The sequence below is a fragment of the Pseudorca crassidens genome, chromosome X (assembly GCF_039906515.1).
Source record: "Pseudorca crassidens isolate mPseCra1 chromosome X, mPseCra1.hap1, whole genome shotgun sequence".
Lineage (NCBI taxonomy): Eukaryota > Metazoa > Chordata > Mammalia > Artiodactyla > Delphinidae > Pseudorca > Pseudorca crassidens.
In genome coordinates, this window is record NC_090317.1 from 114,846,045 (window position 1) to 114,864,960 (window position 18,916).

Genomic DNA, 18,916 nt, shown 5'->3' on the forward strand with positions numbered 1-18,916 from the left:
CCCCCTGCACATCACTGAACAGTGGTGCCTTGCTTCTATGGCAGTGTGGGTTCCCTCCACATGCATTCCCATTTGCGGATTTCCTCCCTCCCATCCCCCCAGGCTGTCTCCTCAGAGCCAACAGCAGTCCTCTCCCTGGGTTTTCTCTCCAATCCCCATGTTCCAGCTCTCAGCCCATGTGCACTGGCATACACACGTCCCAGTCTGGGGTGTGCAGGGCTGTGGCACAGACCATCTGTGTAGGTCTCACTCTGTCCTGTCTGCCCCCAGACCAGCCGTTTCACCCTCCTCTGACAGCCTCAAATGCTCCCTTTCTGTCCCAACTGATTTCCCTGTTGGTGAGGGGTCTTCCCCAGATGTGGGAACCTCTCCTTTGCTTCAGCTCCCACTCAGGTGCACAGATCCCATCCCGCTTGCTCTCCTCTTTTTCCCTTCTTTCTTTCATCCTGTCTGGTTATGTGGGGATCTTTCTTGTCCTTTCAGTGTCCAAGGTCTTCTTCTGGTGTTCAGCTAGTGTTCTTTGAGAATTATTCCATCTGTAGATGTATTCTTGATGCATTTGTGGAGAGAGATGAACTCCACATCTTCCTACTCCACTGCCATCTTGGCTTCTCTCTCCCAGAACAGTCTTGACAAAGAAAAACAGAGCTGGAAGAATCAGGCTCCCTGACTTCAGACTATGCTACAAAGCTACAGTAGTCAAAACAGTATGGTACTGGCATAAAAACAGATATGTAGATCAATGGAACAGGATAGAAAGCCCAGAGATAAACCCATGCACCTATGATCACCTAATCTATGACAAAGGAGGGGAGAATATACAGTGGAGCAAAGACAGCCTCTTCAATAAGTGGTGCTGGGAAAACTGGACAGCTACATGTAAAAGAATGAAATTAGAACACTCCCTAACACCATACACAAAAATAAACTCAAAATGAATTAAATGTAGGCAGAACACTCTTTGACATAAATCACAGCAAGATCTTTTTTGATCCACCTCCTAGAGTAATGAAAATAAAAACAAAAATAAACAAATGGGACCTAATGAAACTTAAAAGCTTTTGCACAGCAAAGGAAACCATAAAGAAAACAAAAAGACAGCCCTCAGAATGGGAGAAAATATTTGCAAACAAAGCAACCAACAAGGGATTAATCTCTAAAATAAATACTTTTATTTATTTATTTATTTTTAGTTTTGAATTTTATTTATTTTTTCACACACACACACACACACACTGTATTTTATTTTTACAGCACGTCCTTCTACTCTGCCATCTTGGTTCCTCCTCTAGTTTTGAATTTCAATACTCACTTTTACATCCAGGAGTTTCTTTGGTTTTTTTACTCTTTGGAATTTTCTACACAGACAATCATGTAATCTGTAAACAGTTTTATTTCCTCTTCCTTCTAAATACATATAACAGTTACTTGATTTTCTTGTCTTTTTGCACTGATTAGGCCTTCCAATGTGATGTTAAATAGCAGAAATAAGATAGGACATCCTTGCTTTGTTCCCAATCTTAGGGGAAGAATGTCCAGTTTATCACCATTAAGTATGATATTAGCTATAGGTATTTTGTAGTTGTTCTTTATCAAGTTTAGGAAGTTCCCTTATATTTCAAGTTTGCTGAGAATTTTTATCGTGAATGGGTATTGAATTTTATCCAATTTTTTAATCAATTTATATAATAATATGATTTTTCTTATTTAGTTTCTTAATGTGGTGTATTATTGAATTGATTGATTTTTTAGTATATAAATACATTTACACAACTACAGTAAATCTCCATTGGTCATGGTGTTAAAATACTTTTATACGTTGTGCAGTATTATTTTGAGGAATTTTGTATCTACCTTCATGAGAGATAATAGTCTGTAGTTTTCCTTTCTTATAATGGGTTTATCTGGTTTTGTTATTAGAGTAATGCTGGCCTCATAGAATGAGTTCAGAAACATTTCCTCTGCCTCTATTTTTTGGAAGAGATTATGGAGAATTGGTATCATTTCATCCTTAAATATTTGGTAGAATTCACAAGTGAAACCATCTGGGCCTGGTGTTTTTTTTTTTTTGGAAGGATATTAATTATGGATTCAATTTCTTTGAAATACATATGCCTATGTGGATAATCAATTTCTCCATGTAAATTTTGGTAGTTTGTGTATTTCAAGGGATTTGTTTATTTCATCTAAGTTATGAAATTGGGGGTGGGAGCACTGAATTGTTTATAGTATTCCTTTATTATCCCTTTAATGTCCATTGTATTAGTAGTGATGTTTCCCCTTTCGCATCTAATATTGACAATTTATTGCCTTCTCATTTTTTTCTTGGTTAGCCTGGAGAGATTTATCAATATTTTTCATCTCTTCAAAGAACCAACTTTTGGTTCATTCATCTTGTCTATTGTTTTCCTGTCTTTTTTTTTTTTTTTGCGGTATGCGGGCCTCTCACTGTTGTGGCCTCTCCCATTGAGGAGCACAGGCTCTGGACGCGCAGGCTCAGCGGCCATGGCTCACGGGCCCAGCTGCTCTGCAGCATGTGGAATCTTCCCAGACCGGGGCACAGACCCGCGTCCCCTGCATCGGCAGGCGGACTCTCAACCACTGCGCCCCCAGGGAAGCCCTGTTTTCCTGTCTTTAATTTCACTGATTTCTACTCTAATCTATATTATTTCTTTTCTTCTTGCTTTAGGGTTAATTTTTTTCTTTCTCAATTTCCTAAAGTAGATGCTTACTTAGGTTATTGATTTTAACACTTTCTTCTTTTTAATATGTGTTTTTAGTGCTATAAATTTCCCTCTAACTATTGCTTTTGCTGTATCCCACAAATTTTGATAAGTTGTATTTTCATTTAGTTCAAAAGAGTTTTTCTTTTCTCTTGAGTCTTCTTTGACCTTTGTGGTGTTGAGAAGTATGTTGTTTAATTTCCTAATATTGGGGGATTTTCCAGCTATCTTTTTGTTATTGTTTTCTAATTCAGTTCCATTGTAGTCTGAGTAATATAACTCAGAGTATAATATCAGTTCTTTTAAATTTGTTAATATGTGTTTTATGGCCCCAAACCTGTTCTGTTTTGTTGAGTTCCATGTGAGCTTGAGAAGAATGTGTTTTCTGTTGTTGTTGGAAGTATTTCATAAATGTCAGTTAGATCAAGTTGATCAACCTTTCCTTACCTATTTTCTGACTGCTTGAGCTATCAATTACTGTTGTAGGCAGATGTCTAGTCTCCAAATACAGTATTGGATTTCTGTTTCTTCTTTCAGTTCTGCCAGTTTTTGCCTCATATATTTGACCCTCTCTTGTTAGGTGAACAGACATTATTCTCTTCTTAGAGAACTTATTCCCTTATCATTAGGTAGTGTCCTTCTTTATCCTTGATAATTTTCTTATTCTGAAGTCTGCTTTATCTAAAAATAATGTAGCTACTCCATCTTTTCCTGTTAGTGTTCTTATAGTACATCTTTCTCCATCCCTTTACTTTTAACTTATCTGAATCTTTATTTTTAAGGTGGGTTTCTTATAGACAGCATAGTGTTGAGTCTTTTTTTGTAGTCCACTCTGAAAATCTCTGTCTTTTAATTGTTGTATTTATACCATTCACATTTTTTTAACATCTTTATTGGAGTATAATTGTTTTACAATGGTGTGATAGTTTCTGCTTTATAACAAAGAGAATCAGTTATACATATATGTATGTTCCCATATCTCTTCCCTCTTGTGTCTCCCTCTCTCCCACCCTCCCTATCCCACCCCTCTAGGTGGTCACAAAGCACCGAGCTGATCTCCCTGTGCTATGCAGCTGCTTCCCACTAGCTATCTATTTTATGTTTGGTAGTGTATATATGCCCATTGCCACTCTCTCACGTTACCATTCACATTTAAAGTGATTATTGATGTAGCTGGTTAAAATCTATCATGTAATTGCTTTTTATTGATTTACTTATTTTGTTTCTTTTTTTTCTCCTCTTTTTTCCTGCCTTCTCTGGTTTAAATTGGTTATTTCATATGATTCCATTTTATCTCCAGTCTTAACATATCAATTATGCTTACTTCTATAAATTTTAGCAGTTTTTTCTAGCGTTTGCAATACATATTTTTAACTAGTATAAATCCACCTTCAAATAACACTATAAGGCTTCAGTTGTAGTGTAGGTGCACTATAACTGAGTATTCCCAATTCCTCCCTCACATCATCCCTTATGATATTGCTGTCATTCAGTTCACCTATCCATTGTTACTAGTAGTACTTTATACAAAGAGTCATATTTTAGTTCAGTAAAGAATTAAAAATTAAACTATTTTATTTTCCTTCACTTATTGCTTCTTTAACACTCTTCCTTTCCTTATTTTGATTCAAGTTTCTAATCTATATCATCTCACTTCTCCCTGAAGAACTTTTTAAAATATTTCTTGCAAGGTAGGTCTGCTGGAAATGAATTCTCTCAGTTATTGTCTGTATGAGAAAGTAGTTCTCTTTCACTTTTGAAGGATAACTTTGCTGGATATAGAATTCTGAGCTGGCGTTTTACTCTTTCAGCACTTGAAATATTTCATTCTTGCTTGCATGGTTTCTGACAAGATGTATACTGTAATTCTTATCCTTGTTCCTCTATAGATAAAATGTTTTTCCCCCTCTGGTTTCTTTCAGATTTTCTTTGTCTTTGGTTTCTGCAGTTTAAGTATAATATAAATAGGTATGGCATTTTTGGTATTCATCTGCTTGATGTTCTCTGAGCTTCCTGGGTCTGTGGTTTGGTTTCTGTCATTAATTTTTGATAATTCTTGGTATTCTTACTTCAAATATTTCTTCTGCTCTGTTCTCTCTTCTCCTTTTGGTTTTCTTATTACAAGTATGTTACACTTTTTGAAGTTGTCCCACAGTTCTTGAATATTCTGTTTCCATTAGGGAGGTGTCTATGGACCTATTTTGAAGCTCACTGATTCTCTCCTCAGCTTTGTCAAAGACATTCATTTCCATTTCAGTGCTTTTTAAATTTTTCTAGTATTTTTTTAATTCATTCTAAGAATTTCCATGTGTCTGCTTACATTACCCATATTCCTGCATGTTATCTACTTTTTTCATTAGAACCTTTAAGATATTAATCATAATTATTTTAAATTCCCTGTCTGATAATTCCAACATTTCTGTCATTTCTGAATGTGGTTGTGATATTTGTGTAGTCTCTTCAGAACTTTTTTTTTGCCTTTTAGAATGCCTTTTTAATTTTTGTTGAAAGCTGGGTATGATTTATCAAGTAATAGAAGCTGAGGGAAACAGGCCTTTAGTGTGATGTTTTATGTTAATCTGGTTAGGAGTTGGGCTGTGTTTAATGTTTGCTGCAGCACTAGAGGCCAGAGGATTCAAATTCCTCTTGTGTCCTTGTCTTTTTCTCACCTATAGCCTTTAACCTTCCCTAAATACTCCTTCTCAGAGAGAGTCTGTCTTGTAGCTCATTCGGCTTGATTCACTGCTGGTTTATTGGATTCCTGTTTGATGTAGTGATAAGGGGTAGGGAAGGGCAAGCATGCTATTACCTTATGATTAAATCTCAGTCTTTTATTGGACCTGTGTCCCTAGGTTGTGACCTTCATGAGTGTTCCTTAGTTTTCCCTCCTTGGGTGAGACAGGAAGGCTAAAGGTAGCTGGAATGAGAGAATGTCTGTCCCCCTTGTCGGACAAGACCTTTGTTATAGAGAACACTCTGGGCATATTTCAAAATGGTTACACTTCTCCTCCCCTTGCCAGAGCCTTGAGGGCATTTTTCTCAGCATTTCACACTGGTGATGTTTTTGGAGGTAATTTCTATGAAAGTGTGGGTGTGCCCAGAGACTCCAGAATTTTCCTGTGCTCATGCTAGCCCATACTTAAGCTCTGGTAATTAATGAAGATTACTATTTGAGTGTTCCTGCTAGTAATGACCCAGTGGCTTCTGATCCAGGTAAACAGATCTTGACAGTAACTCTGCATGCACCTGTCCCCCCAGATTTGGGAATGGCAGTTTGCTGTGTGGCCTTAGTTCTCTGATGAGTCCTTAAAAAGTAATCAACTTTCAGTTTGCTCAGCTGAAAGGACAGGAGTTATAAGGACAGGAATGACAACTTCCAAGATCTTTATATTTTGGGCCTAGAACTGGAATTCTCTACAAAGTTTTTCTCTAAGGGGCCATATATTAAATGTTTTCAGCTTTGCAGTCAATATGGTCTCTTTTGTAACTAATCACCTCTGTTGTTGCAGCATCAAAGCAACCAGAGACAAAATGTAAATGAATGAGTTTGGTGGTGTCAGTGGTATTCCACTAAAATTTTATTTACAAAAAAACAAGTAATTGGATGGATTTGTCCTGCAGGCCATAGTTTGCTCACCCCTGTTTTAAAGAATAGATGGAAAATCCTCAGTGCTGGAAATCAGTTGACAATATAATTTGTTGAATTCAATAAGTGAATGAATCTGTCTGCATGTTAAAATGTCTTCAAGAGATTTGATGATGCCAATCATATGCTTCTCTGTTAAAACTGTCAATTAGGAGAGTTTTAATAACCTATGCACTTCTGCTGTTACAACCTTAATCATTGGAGTTACTATGTATACCCAAGTTCAGATGAAAAGGGGAAAAAGTCACTTAGTTTGCTCTTGAAATTACTTTTTTTCTCTACTTGGCCAAAGAATAATATTTGAGTCTAAATAATACATGGCAAACAATGTGATACTTCCACTTAATTGCCATTTAAAAATGATAATTTTCCAATGCCTGCAGTAAGAAATGTAATAAAACCTAAAGCACCTAGGATTAAAGAAACTGTATTCCTCAAGAAATTCGCATGTTTAAAAAATAAGAGGCCTTCACAGTGTTAGAGTTAAAAGCTTCACAGGATAAGAGAAAAGCAGTACTGTCTAGCCTCATGAATTTAAACTATTTGAAGAGGAAGAGTTATGTGAATGAAAAGCATAAATTGTAGCAGACCAGAGTAATATAACAGGTTTAAAGAATGGGATAACAAATTTAGCATTTTTGTTACCTAAGTTAAAACAGTCTAATGTCTATAGTAAAAATATAATATTTGGGGGAAATCATTCATAGAATAAATTTTCTAAAAAACCATAAGATGAAGATGCTTCCCTGTGAAATATGTAAAACGTTATTCCCAAACATTTCCCTCTCTGTATCTACAAATTTCCTCTCAAATTGCAAATCGGGAAAAGACAGAACCTCAGGTGAGTAGTATTTAACTAAAATATTTTATGTATGTGATGAATTTGCTCTCTGCAAACTTCTTAGACCTGGATTCCACTTTGATTTATCGTTCTCTGGCTTCTGGGAGCTAATCTATCTTTCCTGCAATTGCCTAAATCCTCTCTTACTTATTCATTACCTCAACAATTAGTTCAAGTTGCTAACATACATAAAGGCAGGTGACAGCCTAAGTCAGCAAATGAATATCCGCTGTCTGTCTCATTGAAGCTAGGTGGTTCATGTCAACGACTACTCTCACTTTTTGTCCAAGTTGGTATAAAAGAGAGAGGAATAAAGGATGGCAGTAACTGAGTATCAAAATTCAACTTCTGGAAAACCCAATTTAGGTATTTTGGCCAAGATCAATGGCTTGTCATTTAAATTAAAAAAATTTTAGTCTTGCATATTCTTGTTAAGAATAATGTTTATTTAAATTGTATTTTTATTATTTAAATGGGTTGTAATTTTCCATTACATTTTGAATTATTTATTGCTGGTATGTAGGTAAGCCTTTGAATGTTTATTCAGAATTACCTTATCAGTATTAAAATTTTTATGTTAATTATATTTGGTTTTCTCAAGAGACAATCATTATGGCATCAGCAGAGCAGGGACTGGATGTCAGAAGTGACAGGAGATGAAGTAAGAGAGGATGTTAGGTCCATAGCAGTCATGTTTTGATAAGCGACTCCATCCCCCTGGCCACAGTTGACTGAACCATGTATAGATACTTGATACACACTGAGCTAGTTATTCTCTTTCCTTGGAATTTAGAATTGGAACTTAAAAAAAAACAAAATATTCTCTGCAAGTGCATACAACTATAATATGTAAAGTAAAAGGCTTTATGGCAGTCGTATAAAAAGAATATTGTGCATAGTAGAAAATTTATACAGATCCTCAGAGAGAAGAAAGGACAAGTAGAGAGTCCTAGCTGCTTTCCAGATATTTCCTTAAACTGGCTGCATTCCTGCCCTTGAGTTTCACAAGACCCCTCTGTATCCTTGTAACACACCCCTCTCTTTTGCTAAAGCTAGTTTGACTTGCTTTCTGTTACTTGTGACCAAACAACCTAAGATAATGTGTCTTACCATTATCACCACATCTTTACCAAATTCTACTGTAATTATTTACCTCCCCATCGAGATTCTTGAAGTAAGTGGCTAAAACTTATTTTTTCCATATCCCCAGCACTGAGTCAGTACTCAATAAAGATCTGCAAGGTGTTGAAAGAGAAAAGCTTGTCTGGGTGGGAGACACGGCATGCTGAAGCCTGCTATAACAGTTATTACTTCTCAAATGGAAATGTTTCTTCATGAACTATTGTTTTAAACCCTTAGAAGAGCTTTTCACAAATTGCATTCAGTGGCTCCCCACTGGCTCAAGATGGGAATAAATGTTCAGTGTAAAATGATTCCACGGTAGTTATGTATGGAAAATACCGTGTTACACAGAGTTAGCAACTTTCTTTACCACAGTAATTCTCAGAGCCTTTAACATGATGCAGGTATACGGCAGTCTTTAAGGTGATAAAACAATCAGCGTTTCCCATACTCTTTGACCATGAGGTCCTTTTACCACAAAACTTCACAGATCTCAACTTAACAAAAACAACAACAGAAACCCTGATTTAAAAACAGTCGAAGGACTAGAATAGACATTTCTCCAAAGAAGATACAAAAAAAACTACAAGCATATAAAAAGATGCTCAACATCACTAATCATTAGTTAAATGCAAATCAAAACCACAATGAAATACCACCTCACACCCATTAGGATGGCTACTATTAAAAAAAACAGTAAGTAACAAATATTGATGAGGATGTAGAGAAATTGGAACCTTTATGCACCACTGGTAGGAATGTAAAATGGTACAGCCATTATGGAAAACAGATGTGCAGTTTCTCAAAAAATTAAAAATAGAATTATGATCCAGCAATTCCACTTCTGAGTATATATCCAAAATAATTGAAAGCAGAGTCTCAAAGAGATATTTGTATAACCCTGTTCATAGCAGTATTATTCACAATAGCCAAAAAGTAGAAGCAACCCAACTGTCCATCTGTGGATGAATGGATTTAAAACAATGTGTTATAAACATACAATGGATTATTATTCAGCCTTAAAATGGAAGGAAATTCTGACATATGTTACAACGTGAATGAACCTTGATGACATTATGCTAAGTGAAATAACTGGCGAGTCACAAAAAAACAAATACTGTATGATTCCACCTACATGAAGTATCTGGAGTAGTCAAATTCATAGATACAAAAAGTAGAATGGTGGTTGTCAGAGCCTGAGAGGAGGGAGGAATGGGCAGTTGTAGTTTAATGGATATAGAGTTTCAGTTTTACAAGATGAGGAGTTCTGGAGATTGGTTGCACAACAATGTGAATTTACCTGATACTACTGAACTGTACGCTTAAAATGGCTAAGATAGTAATTTTATGTTATGTGTATTTTACCACAATTAAATTTTTTTAACTTCACAGAACAGTATTCTCAGAAAAAAATATTTTTAGAAAAAATGCCAAGACAGTTTCATGGTGTGTTGCTCCCAAAGCACATATATGGGAGCAAAGCCATTCTTACAGTAAGAAATGGTGATGGTTAACTTTCCTTTGCTGTGAAATTTCCAACATAATGAGTCTTAAGATAATCAATGTAATGGAGCACCCACTTGTTTCCTCTTACTTGAGAGTGGGTGAAAATCACAGTTACATTTTGTTTCCTGATAGGTAACTCTTAACATTATATTATTATGTTGGCCTCTTCTCTCCATCTTTAAATATAGGGTGTCAGGGAATGATGACATAGAGAGAAGGTTCAGGGCTGATCGAGAGCAACCATTTCCTCTACCTACTCTCCTAATTTAGTAGCCACAACACATAGCCCCAAGGGGGCTCTGAGGGCAGGTGTAGACTTCTAAGGATCTAGCAATACTGGGTAAAGTTCTAGCTACCAAGGTTAGGGGGAATTTATCTAATCTGAGCAAAATCTTCTGAACCTCCAAAGTTTCTCTTTCACTTTTGACCACATATTCTAAGAGACATGAAAAACTCAGTTAAAATCCTACTGCTGCCACTTGCAAGCTTCTATCCCATCACATAATCTCTCAGTGGCAGCTGTCATCTTCTCTGAAACCTGGGGCCAGTAGCAGAACAACCTGCTTGCATCTGTCCTGAAGAGTAATGAATAGAAATGAGTTATAAATATAAAATGATGTATAAATCTTTTAGCACAAGAAACTTGGGATGTTTTAAGTACACAAAGCACAGACTAATAAGACTAATCAATCCTGTCTCCAATGTATAGACATTTAGAAACTGGGATCCCATCCATCCCTGGCTCTTAGAGTCTCCATTAAAAAAAAAATCTATGATTTCCATCAATGTAGATAAATGTGCCCTTTTGCTTTTCTTTCTGGAGCTAATTTAATGAATTTTCCTGTAAATGCTAAGTCCATGTGAGATGGGGTTACATTTTATCTGCAATTTAGCTAGACTCATTATGGACAGTTTTCTTAATGCAGAGAGTATTTGGTTCCACAGAGATGCTGCTCTGCTAGCATCTGGCTACACTGAAGGCCTCAGATTGAGTGAATATTAATGATAACATTGTTTGCATATTATAAACTGAAAGAAGAACAATTCAAATTAAAAAGGATCAAGACTGACAGTTTAAAACCTTAATGGGGTACTATTTTCAACTGTGTTGTTTTACTACTGAAAAACTGGGCCTTCATTAAGGGCCCAATATTTAAAATTACATTTCTCTGTGAGTTCTGAAAATATGATAAAAAGATGACTGATAGTCTTTCTGTTGTTCAAGTAGTGAGCAACTCTCAACTGTGCCAAATTGCAATTATAACTTTTTCAAAACAATCTGTAGGCTTATACCTACCCAAATTTTACTTATAAGTAAGAAATCCATGTTAAAGGGCTATGTGTGCTTATGTGCAACTAACTTAAGAGTTGTTGCATAGACCCTTCTTGTGTAGAGGTAATAAAAAAGAAAACCATTTAACTAGTTGTCCTGAAACCAAAAGTACCTTCCTAGTCTATTAGAAGAAATATATATTGGCCCAGTCAGCTTAATCATTACCACACTGATAGAGTATACTGGAAATCTGTCTTCAACGTCCAACACTCTACTTTTTGAGGAAATAAGGGAAAGGAGATGCATGTCCCTGCAGGTCTAGTCCTGTAGTAAAGTTGCTGATATCCCATTCCAAATACATCTTCCTCTCAACTTCACATTTGTATTCTGGTCTGGAATCCTAGAGAAAATGTTTCAGCTGTTGAGGAAAATGAGATAGCAATAGATACACTTTTTCTTCTTTTTCCTTTATGAGCCTGAGAAACAATGTTCATATAGCCTTCTTAGGTGTAAAAGAAATAATGAAGTAGATTAGCCACTTCTTTTTTTTATATACTGTAAATCAGAATTGAGCGAAAAATAAAAATAACTCTTTCCAGAAGAAAGCAGTAAAATATTCCTCACTTCTATTTTCCCTTCTTCCACCGTTTCAGAGCCTCCCTCTCCACTCTGACTAGCTTATTCACCAGGAGATAGGTGCAAAGGTAAATAGTATAAACAGAACACTGGCTGTAATTGAGGAAAGGACCTCAGAGAAGCCATCATTTTACAGCTAAGCAAACTTTTTCTGTTACCAAGTGACTTCTTCAAGGCCAGGTTGAGCCACCTCAGTGGAGTCAAATCCATGTGTGCGTGTACTTAGAAGCTGACGCAAATCAAAGCCACAACAAAAACTTAAAAATAAAAACATTGTGAAACCCGTAGTTGGACCACCAGAAAGACAGATGGACACTCTGTTGAACATTATCAGAGGCCATTTGGGATGAAATATATCTCATATTCTTTCCCCATTTCAGCATCACCACCCAGATAAATGAAGCCTACCTAATCCCCAATAAATCATCAGTGACTTTTCTTCTTTAAAATGACAGGTTGTCTTATTATCATTTCAAACCAAAGAGCCTACTAAAAATACGAGGTACTTTCCTAGGGAATAATAGCAGGTAAACTCTGACCTCTAGAACTGAGAGAAGCGTTTCAGTAATGGCTATAAAAAACTATTTTCAATTACTTAGTGAGAAAAAAAACCCTCCATTTGTATTTGTGAATCATCACTGCCATTTCTGGTTAAGATGTTCTTCTCTTTAGTGATCCTTGACCGGAAAGGGTCAATAGAAATACTTAGACACATACAGTCACAAGAAACCTTGCTTCTGAGCCCATATATGTTCTAAAGACTTTTCTGGATAGTCTTGAAGACAAAAAAAAATTCTTTTTAAAGGGCAAAAATCATCTTCAAAACCCCATTTTTCAGATTATAAAGGGTTAATTCCTTCTCTTCTGACCTGATTGAAACTTTGGAGGCCCAGCTACAGCAAGAAGCTTATGATATTCCATTTAGCACAGACTAGCCCCCTATGATTACAGCTTTAAGATGTTTTCTAGGCTTCATACACTTGTCCAGAAAAGAGCGGTTTGGGTGATAATAATAATGTATCGTTCAAAAAAAAATCCACCTTCTAAAATTCAAGTCTTGGTGGCTTCTCACAGAAATCCAGCTCTTTCTCACATTTTGTGGTCAGGGCAAAATCAGTGTCAGTAGTAGCAACATAAACTTTATCATTCAGTGACCTGGGCATAGGGATGGTTCTCTCTAGTTTCAAGGAGGGAAGAATGCCAGGACCACAAGCACTCCCAAGTGAAAGGCTGTGCTTGACGCACTTATCATAGGAGTTGGATGATGTTTCAGGGCACAGATGCCAGGAGTTTTATTTTGTTTTTCTTTAAATTTCATCATGCTTTTAAAACCATTTTTCTTTCCGCAGGTCCCTTTAATGCCTTTGAAAAGATCCATTCTCCTGAGTCATCCAAGAGGATGGAGAACAGTGTGAGCTTTGAGCTGAACAGAAGACTCTCCCTCCTCTGCCTGGTAAGAAGCGGCCCTCTTAAGTGCCTTATATGTTCAACCTTCAGTTCATTCCACTCACACTCTACCCCCACTGGTAATGAAGACAAATAGCACTGCAGTCTTTGGGTACAGCCTCAATGTTTACTTCTGGTTACAGCCAAGGATCTGCTGCTCAGACTCCAGGAAGTATAAAAATCATTTTGGAGAAGAAATTGTGGACTCTCTACCTCTTCTTTCTCTTCACCACAGAGGAGGAAGGCCACAGCAGTGGTTAAGAAAGCTGAAACATGGAGGGAGGGTGCACAAAGATCTGAATTTCCCCTTCATCTGACTTCTGACATTCCATTATATAAAGTTCATTGCAACTGTTACTTACCAAGTATGGTAGATCTCCTCCCCACCACCACACCCATATTCCCTCAGCCCTTCACATTTCAGTGCCCTGCCAACTGCTAGCATCTGCCTGCCTTTGCCCTTGGGCTTTCTCTGGACTTCACCTCCTCAGCACTTCTACTCTACCATATAAACACGAGGCCAGAAATGCCAAGACATAAATGCCTCCCTGTAAGAACAGCCTTTGACCAGTGACTGACTGAAGTTGGTGCATAAACATCTCAGTGCCCTTGTCCCTCAGGTGGCATTATCTCTGAGGTGTTGTTATACTCTGGGTCCCAGGGTCCCCCAGTGAGATTAAGTTCCAGTTGCCCACAGTAATAATGACACAACATTTTATTGCCTGGATGCCATTCTTTGTTTCACTTCCCCCCTCCTCTACTGTGTCTCCTGAGATCACACCCTAAATAAACTACTTGCCCTGGAATTTGTGTCTAGAGGTTGGCTTGAAAGACAGTTTTGGGATGTGGACACTAAAAGCAGAAGATGAGCTGCTTTGTTAGATGAGGTTCATATTCATTCAGTCCAACCTCTTTCATATTAGCCTCTTGTGGCAGCTTTTCCCCTTATGATTAAATGTTCCTTGATTTCATTTGGATATAAATGGTGGGACTGGCTCCTGCCTTGTACACCAGCATCCACTTAGTCTCCACCTGTTGCAGGTTCATGGATCTTCTGATAACCACCCCTAACCTACTCCTAGGTTTATCTTCACTCAACTTCTGAGTCCTCATGGAGGTCTTCCAACATATACACACAGATTCTTAACATTTTATATGCTATGAAATCCTTGGCATCCTGTGGACACATCTCAGGATGTTTTAAAATTCATAAATATAGTGGATTACAAATAAAAAAAAGTTACAATGAAATGTGATTTGTAACCTGGACTCCAGATAAGAGTATATTCCTATGTACATATAAGCTCAAGGAACTGCGACACTTATCATTTCTCTTCGTTTCCCTCATAAAGCTGTGGGACTTATTAAAACATGATTTCACATAATTGCTGACTTTCAGGACTCTTCAGGCTCACCAGTGCCAAGATTAAAGACTTTGTGCCCCAGGAGAGAAGTTCTGCTTATCCATGTTGCTCCTGATTAAATGTCTCATCTCTGCCTTTTTTCCCTCTTCTAGGTAGGACCCACTTATATTAGTACCATCTCTGTGGATTACTCAGTTGCCTGAGCAGCTTTCTGCCCTGACATGAGATTGTTGCCTGTCTTAAATCCCTATTTTGTCCTTGTGGCTTCATATCTTTCAATATTTCTTCCAGTATACCTCCTCATTATACCTCTAGCTTCCCTAGCTAAGGCCCTCTTGGTTATGAACAGAGATACCATTTACAACATCTGTAATTTTCTTTAAAATACTTCAGTGTAGACTGCTTGATACAAATGTGTCACTTTTAATCTACCCTTAGGAGCAATCAGTGATCCTAATCAAGAATCCACATCCCAGGAATGGTGAGGTAACGATGACTAAGAAAAGCCATTCCAGGGATGGCTTCTACTACAAGTATCTTCACTACATTTATCTTCCATCAATACTAGAAGTTTTGCTAATTAGCATAATCAATGGTAGAAATGGATTTTCATTAGTGAAATTTATAGTTTGCGAACTTGGCTAAGAAATGTTAGAAATGGGTGGTCATAAGTACAGTTGGTGGTATTCAAGATGGTGGCTAAAGTACTTTAAAGACACCACCCATCTTTGAGTAAGCAAGGTATAAGAATCTAGCAAGTCCTTAACATTTATCATTAGTTTTGGCACATGTTTAACCCTAAACCCAGAACCCAGTTGTTGTTCCGGAATATTCCCGATCATCTTTTTATAGTGGGTGGTTACCCCCACCACTACAATAATACTGTATTTGTCTCAGGTGACTATTTTATGCATGTTACTTATGGACCACCAGAAAGGACAGAATCGAAGATTCTTTAGTTTGGGATTATATGGCTCTTCTTGCCTGCTTGTTAATAAATGCCTATGTGTGTAGCAGGATTTGGTCTGAGACTTTTTTTTTTTTGGCTGCATTGGGTCTTCATTGCTGCACGCGGGCTTTCTCTAGTTGCGGTGTGCGGGCTTCTCTTGTTGCGGAGCACGGGCTCTAGGTGTGTGGGCTTCAGTAGTTGTGGTACGTGGGCTCAGTGGTTGTGGCTCACGGGGTCTAGAGCGCAGGCTCAGTAGTTGTGGCGCACGGGCTTCGTTGCTCCGCGGATGTGGGATCTTCCCAGACCAGGGCTCGAACCCGTGTCCCCTGCATTGGCAGGCGGATTCTTAACCACTGTGCCACCAGGGAAGTCCCAGGACTTTCTTTTATTACCAAGTTGTAGAATAGCTGCCAACCCTCACCTACCTCTGAGATTTGGTGATTTCTGAGAGTTTCCAAAATGAGCCTAAGAATTGTGATGATGAAACTGCCTTACCTCTTTACTCTACTCCTTAATCACAGAATAGTATAGATTTCCCATTATGTGCAAGATCATCTTTTTTTTTTTTACATCTTTATTGGAGTATGATGGCTTTACAATGGTGTGTTAGTTTCTGGTTTATAACAAAGTGAATCAGTTATGTGTCCCCATATCTCTTCCCTCTTGCATCTCCCTCCCTCCCACCCTCCCTATCCCACCCCTCTAGGTGGTCACAAAGCACCGAGCTGATCTCCCCGTGCTATGCGGCTGCTTCCCACCAGCTATCTATTTTACGTTTGGTAGTGTATATATGTCCATGCCACTCTCTCACTTTGTCACAGCTCACCCTTCCCCCTCCCCATATCCTCAAGTCCATTCTCTAGTAGGTCTGTGTCTTTCTTCCTGTCTTACCACTAGGTTCTTCATGAAATTTTTTTTTCTTAAATTCCATATATATGTGTTAACATACGGTATTTGTCTTTCTCTTTCTGACTTACTTCACTCTGTATGACAGATTCTAGGTCTATCCACCTCATTACAAATAGCTCAATTTCATTTCTTTTTATGGGTGAGTAATATTCCATTGTATATATGTGCCACATCTTCTTTATCCATTCATCCGATGATGGACACTTAGGTTGTTTCCATCTCCAGACTATTGTAAATAGAGCTGCAATGAACATTTTGGTACATGATTCTTTTTGAATTATGGTTTTCTCAGGGTATAAGACCATCTTGTTGAATACCCTGGTGCCAACCATTTTCCACAATGAGGATTGAGATTGTTTCATCCCATTGGGCTATAGTCTTTGGTCCAAACTCTGGATTTGGGTGCCTTCCCTAACCTTCATCTTGTCCTGGATGATAGGTTTCAGTCCTGTTATGGCTAATTCCTTAGCATTACTGGTGTCAAATTCATTCACTCATTCATTTAGCAGTTTTTAATTGAACACCTTCTGTTTACCATACAGTATTCTAGATCCAGTGGATACTGCAGTCAGTAAGACAGATAAGATCATGTGATTAAAGATGATTAAAAGTGAACAAGTTGATAAAATAATTTCAGATAGCAATAAGTGCTATACAAAAATAAGATTATGGGATGTGGCATTAGAGCAGGGGGTTGGCTATTTTGGAAAGAATGGTCAAAGAAGCTACTCTTAGGGTTAATAAGAAGTACACTTAGCAGAGATCTAATAATTCTTTCCATTTGAGCCATCCAGAGTTATAATAAGATCAGAAATTAGTGTGGTTTGCAATACAGAGTGGCCCAGAGAGCTCTAAAAGGTTCTTTTTTACCCTTTTAGGGATAGCCGGATTCTCATCGGTGCCTATACATCACCTCAAGGTTTAACCAAAGTGTGAAAGAATGCCTTAAAGAACCAAAATCCATTTAGCTTTCTTTGAGACAATATAATGCATAATTAGCACCTTGACTTTTTCATTGAATTGATCAGTTTGTATAAACTGATTGGTTTAGCATTTTGTGGTCCACAAATAGACAAAGAAAATCAGTGGAAACCAAGCTTAACTTAATTAATATTGATGGAGCACTGAGAAACATAAAATCTGAGATTTAGAGGGCCTTTAGAAATAAGTGTACTCAGGAAGAAAGTGAGTGCCAGAAAATTAACCCCCAAATGTTCAGCTTGTACACCAAAAGCTCTAATGTTTATATGGCTACTCAGCCATAAACATTTTTCAAAGAATGTTGGCATTCATATCCCACTTACTGTAAAGCAGTTTATCATGAACTGTTTTAAATTTTTTAATATAAAAGTAATATGAGAACATTAAAGTTAAAAAATAGGAAAATAGGGCTTCCCTGGTGGCGCAGTGGTTGAGAGTCCGCCTGCCGATGCAGGGGACACGGGTTCGTGCCCCGGTCCGGGAAGATCCCACATGCCGCAGAACGGCCGGGCCCATGAGCCATGGCCACTGGGCCTGCGCGTCTGGAGCCTGTGCTCCGCAATGGGAGAGGCCACAGCAGTGAGAGGCCCACGTAACGCAAAAAAAAAAAAAAAAAAAGGAAAATAAACCACCCACTAATCTACTGCTGTTTCATATTTATCATTCACATTTGTTGTATTTGAATATTTATATTATTTTAATCATAGTGTGCATAAAATTTAATATCATGCTTTTAAACCTAGCATTATATGTCTTCTCCATATTGCTATATAGTGTCTATGTTTTGTTTCATGCCTATAAAATATTCCATTGAGCAGTTATACCCTAATTTAATTAGCAAGTCTCCTATTTTAGCTATTTGGACTGTTTTTAATTTTCTTTGTTATTTGAAAAATATATTAATGCATAAGACTGTTCCAGAGTTTGGATTATTTCCTTAGGCTAACGTCCCAGAAGGAAAATTACTACATCAAAGGATCTGAGTAGTTTTACAGTTCTTAAAAATTAAAGCTGTTACATTCTATAAAATGTAGGCTAATATTCAGAGCAGTAGTAATATAGAAGGATATCAGATTTAACACATACTTACCAGCATTCATTTGTAAGGCTTTACTAATTGAGTGAAAATGTTACCTCTTTTTTATTGAACTTTTTTTGTTCAATTTTATCTTTTGTGAATTATCTGTTCACATGTTTTTCCTGTTTATTTGCTGATCTTAGGATTGATCCATTTGTTTGCACCCTTTATAGATTAGAGATGTTCACCCTCAGGTATTTTTGCTGCAAATATTTTTCCCAGATGGCTTTTTTCTTTTGTATAGAATATGCAGAATTATTTGTCCATCCTTTACTTTGTGACTATTTCTGTTTCTCCTATACTTAGAAAGCATCCTCTACAGTTTTTGATAAATAATCAATAGAATTCAATTTCTTTCCATTTTACGTTTGTTAGATATTGTTTCTTTATTTATATTAGAAGTTTATTTATACATAACTTTTCATTCAGATTTAGTGTGATG

At 37.3% G+C, this 18,916-nt stretch overlaps 1 long non-coding RNA gene across 1 annotated transcript in view; it reads left to right on the top strand.

Moving 5' to 3' along the window:
- The window catches only part of LOC137216278 (uncharacterized), a 428,489-nt gene that overhangs the window by 306,333 nt on the left and 103,240 nt on the right, over positions 1 to 18,916 (top strand). The window contains exon 3 of the long non-coding RNA XR_010939676.1: positions 13,097 to 13,200. This is a non-coding gene — a long non-coding RNA (uncharacterized lncRNA). The remainder of the gene's footprint in view (positions 1 to 13,096; positions 13,201 to 18,916) is intronic.